Source organism: Agelaius tricolor, unplaced genomic scaffold (assembly GCF_023055355.1).
Source record: "Agelaius tricolor isolate 1412-34295 unplaced genomic scaffold, bAgeTri1.0.p SCAF_72, whole genome shotgun sequence".
NCBI classification, from domain to species: Eukaryota; Metazoa; Chordata; class Aves; order Passeriformes; family Icteridae; genus Agelaius; species Agelaius tricolor.
In genome coordinates, this window is record NW_027269332.1 from 126,162 (window position 1) to 131,191 (window position 5,030).

Below are 5,030 nucleotides of genomic sequence, written 5' to 3' on the forward strand. Positions count from 1 at the left end.
ACGCTTCGGGCACGCTCAGAGACCGAGGCCGTCGCCACAGGGGACGCCTGGGTTCAGAGGAGATGAGGTGATTTGGCATGGCTGAAACCTGAGTGGACCCTCGCTCCTCCCCCCTACTTCCCTGACTCACCACAACTCCTCAGCACTTGCTGGAGGCCACCTGGATGGCACCTTTAAACAGAAAAGTTCAGGGCTTCATCACCAAGTCCTGTAATGCATCCACAGGGCTCACATTTGCAGGAAACCTGGAGCATCGGCCAGCTGGTGACGGGGGCTTGGCAACTCCGAGTGGATTGCCTAAAGTGCACAAACGAGAATGGAAGCTTAGAGCTGCACCAGAAATTGAGACCTGAGCAATAACAACTACTGCTCTCCACTGCTCACCTTGACAGCTGGTATCCACATTTGCTTCCTAAAAAGAAAGACAAAGAACAGTGCTGTAACAGAGTCACCATTTACACTTCTGCTGCAGAGACAAACGGGGCCTCACCTGCTCGGGGGAAACCCCTCACCCGGGATGGGGTCCTCTGGCACACATTTAATCCATCTGAATCTGAAAAAAAAGTTAGGACAAGAGTCAAACTGTTGCAGGATAACTTAGGAGCTCCAGACGTCTTGTGTCCATCTACAAATCCCATCTAGAGTCCCACTACACCCCACATTACAAACTCCCAGGGACTTCTCCTACTGCACCAGGCTATGCGGCAGGGCAGAGCAGCTCCGGCACAAATGTGTGTGCTGACACCCGTGACACAGGACGGGACGTGACAGACAGGGGGGACACAACAGGAACAGAAAGCTCCTGGCAAGGAAAGTGGCTGCAAGGACTCAGAGAATGCAAAAGGAGATGACCGAGATGAGACAGATGGCAAACTGATGAGGCTCAGAGAACCCTGGAGGAAGATGCTGGCTGAATGATTTATTCCAAGAACTGCAAAGATGGATGCCCGAGAATCCTACGGTCAGAATCCTCACCCTAACCTCGCATTCTTACAAAGCCTAATCCGTTGAAATGGAGCATTGCGGAGCACGGCTGTCCGTGCAGCTCAGAACAAGACCTGAAAAGCCACCTGACTGGATGCTTCCAAAGAGAGATGCAATTCTGATGCCTGTTGGAGCTCCGGAGTCAAAGGTTCAATGGCCTGGGCACCAGGCTGAGGAACACTGAGATGACAGATTCTAAGAATGGTGCCAAGGTTTCTGACAGGCCCTTCACAGGGCTATGATAAGAGACATGAGATACCCAACCACACATAAGACACAAAAGACAAGGGACACGATACACACCGGGACTGCTCTGCCCTGCACACCTCAGCACTGTGATCAAAAGTGAGACTTTCCTTTTACGTGGCCTAAGGGGCCACATCTTGGCTACCCTCATCTCCAGAGACAACTCAACCCCCTCCCCCCCAGGAGCCCCAACCCAGCACCCTGCTTTCATCCCCTCTGTGGGTCGTAGCCCTTGACTTATCTCTTGGACATATGGAAATCCCAGTCCATGTCAGGTGCGAAGGAAGGCCGCCTTGTCAGCTGGGAAGGTCCTGCTGGCACCGGGCCGTTGTCTCTTAGACAGCTATATCAAAGGAAACCAAACATCAATGCCTGATCGTGGCACCACATTGGCCAAAACCCCACAAGTCTGCTACTCACCCTTCTCCTAAGAAAGCCCGGCTCCTCGGGTCGCACACTCCGGCCGCGCTCGGAGGCCGACGCCGTCGTCGTGCGGTGCGCCTGGGTTAAGAGGCCAGGAGGTGACGTGGAATTGCTGAAACCTGAGTGGACCCTCGCTCCTCCTCCCTACTTCCCTGACTCACCGCAACTCCTCGGCGGTTCCTGACGGCTGCCCGGAACGCGGGGCTCGCGAGAGCGGCAAACCCGGTCCGTCGGCCAGCTGGGGATGGGAGCTTGGCATGCTCCGAGCAGATGGCCTAAGGCACAAAAACGAGAATGGAGACTTAGACTTGCCCCCTTGGAATTCAGACCTCAGCAACAAGAAAGGCTACTGCTCACCTTACCCTCTTGAACTTGACTGCTGAGATCCAGCTATACTTCCTAAAAATAAGGACAAAGAACAGCGCTGTAACAGGGTCACACTTGACACATCCCCTGCACAGACAAATGGTGACTGACCTGCTATGGGGAACCCCCTCACCCGGGATGGGGTGCTCTGCCATGGATGCAATGCATCTGCACCTGCAAGAGAGTTAGAACATATGTCAAACACCTGCAGGATGACTCAAAAGCTGCAAACACCTTATATCAATCTAGGAACAGCATCTAGAGTCCAAGTACACCCCACATGAAAAATTTCAACTCCCCAGGGCTTGTCCTATTACAAAAGGCTATGCAGCAGGGCAGAGCAGCTCCGGCACAAATATGTGCAGACACCTGTGACACAGGACAGACAGGACACGACAAACAATGGGCACACAACACAGACAGAAATCTCTTGGCAAAAAGGATTACTGCGAGCAACGACAGGATGCCAAATGAGATGACCGAGGTGAGACTGATGGCAAGCTGATGTGGCTCAGAAAACACTGAAGGAAGAAGATGCTAACTGAATGATTTATTCCAAGAACTGCAAAGATGGATGCCCGAGAATCCTACGGTCAGAAGCCTCTACCTGTCCTCACATTCTTTCAAGTCCTAATCTGCCATAATGGATCCTGGCAGGGCATAGCTGTCCATACAGCTCAGAACAAGACCTGAAAAGACATCTGACTGGATGCTTTCAAAGAGAGATGCAATTCTGATACATGTCTGAGCTCCCCAGGCAAAGGTTGTATGGCATGGGTGCCAGGCCAAGAAATGCAGAGATCACAGAGGATAAGAACAATGCCAAGGTTTCTGACAGGCCCCTGAAAAGGCTAAGGTAAGAGACATGAGATACCCAAACAACACACAAGGCACAATAGACAAGGGACATCATACACACCGGGACTGCTCTGCCCTGCGCACCTCAGCACTGGGATCAAAAGTGAGATTTTGCTTTTATGGGGCCTAAGGGGCCACTTCATGGACACCCCCCCACCTCCAAAGCGGACTCAAAAACCCATCCCAGTAATTCCCAAACCAGCACCCTGCTTTCATCCCCCCTGGGGGTCGTGGCCCTCTACTTCTCTCTCAGACATCTGGGGATGCTGGTCTCAGGTGCAAAGAAAGGCCACCTCGTCAGCTAGGAAGGTCCTGCTGGCACCGGGCTGGTGTCTCTTAGACAGCTGTATTAAAGAAAACCAAACATCAGTGCCTGATCGTGGCACCACATCGGCCAAAACCCCACAAGTCTGCTACTCACCGTGCTCCTAAGAACGCTCAGCTGCTCGGGCCGCACGCTTCGGGCACGCTCAGAGACCGAGGCCGTCATCACAGGGGACGCCTGGGTTAAGAGGAGAGGAGGTGATTTGGCACAGCTGAAACCTGAGTGGACCCTCGCTCCGCCTCCCTATTTCCCTGACTCACCACAACTCCTCAGCACTTGCTGGAGGCCACCTGGATGGCACCTTTAAATAGAAAAGTTCAGGGCTTCATCACCAAGTCCTGTAATGCATCCACAGGGCTCACACATGCAGGGAACCCGGTGCATCGGCCGGCTGGTGACAGGGGCTTGGCAACTCCGAGTGGATTGCCTAAAGTGCACAAACGAGAATGGAAGCTTAGAGCTGCACCAGAAATTGAGACCTGAGCAATAACAACTACTGCTCTCCACTGCTCACCTTGACAGCTGGTATCCACATTTGCTTCCTAAAAAGAAAGACAAAGAACAGTGCTGTAACAGAGTCACCATTTACACTTCTGCTGCAGAGACAAACGGGGCCTCACCTGCTCGGGGGAAACCCCTCACCCGGGATGGGGTCCTCTGGCACACATTTAATCCATCTGAATCTGAAAAAAAAGTTAGGACAAGAGTCAAACTGTTGCAGGATAACTTAGGAGCTCCAGACGTCTTGTGTCCATCTACAAATCCCATCTAGAGTCCCACTACACCCCACATTACAAACTCCCAGGGACTTCTCCTACTGCACCAGGCTATGCGGCAGGGCAGAGCAGCTCCGGCACAAATGTGTGTGCTGACACCCGTGACACAGGACGGGACGTGACAGACAGGGGGGACACAACAGGAACAGAAAGCTCCTGGCAAGGAAAGTGGCTGCAAGGACTCAGAGAATGCAAAAGGAGATGACCGAGATGAGACAGATGGCAAACTGATGAGGCTCAGAGAACCCTGGAGGAAGATGCTGGCTGAATGATTTATTCCAAGAACTGCAAAGATGGATGCCGGAGAATCCTACGGTCAGAATCCTCACCCTAACCTCGCATTCTTACAAAGCCTAATCCGTTGAAATGGAGCATTGCGGAGCACGGCTGTCCGTGCAGCTCAGAACAAGACCTGAAAAGCCACCTGACTGGATGCTTCCAAAGAGAGATGCAATTCTGATGCCTGTTGGAGCTCCCGAGTCAAAAGTTCAATGGCCTGGGTACCAGGCCAAGGAATGTAGAGATTACAGATGCTAACAATGATGCCAGGGTTTCTGCTAGGCTCCTCAAAGGCCTAAAGTAAAGGACATGACACATCCAACCACACAGAACACACAATAGACAAATGACAGAGTACACACCGGCACTGCTCTGCCCTGCGCACCTCAGCACTGTGATCAAAAGTGATACTTTGCTTTTATTTCCCCCCCAGGCCTAAGGGGCCGCTTCGTGGACACCCCCGTCTCCAAAGCGGACTCAAAAACCCCTCCCGGTGGGTCCCTGCCCTGCGCCCTGGTTTCATCCCTTCTGTGGGTTGTAGCCCTCTACTTATCTCTCAGACATCTGGGGATGCCGGCCTGTGTCAGGTGCAAAGGAAGGCTGCCTCGACAGCTGGGAAGGTCCTGCTGGCACTGTTGTTAAACAACTTCCTGTTGTTTCTTCGTCTGCTCCAATAAAGTAAACAAAATATCAATGCATAACCTCAGCAGCACATTGGCCAAACCCCAACAATTCTGCCACTCACTCTTTTCCCAAGAATGCCCGGCTCCTGG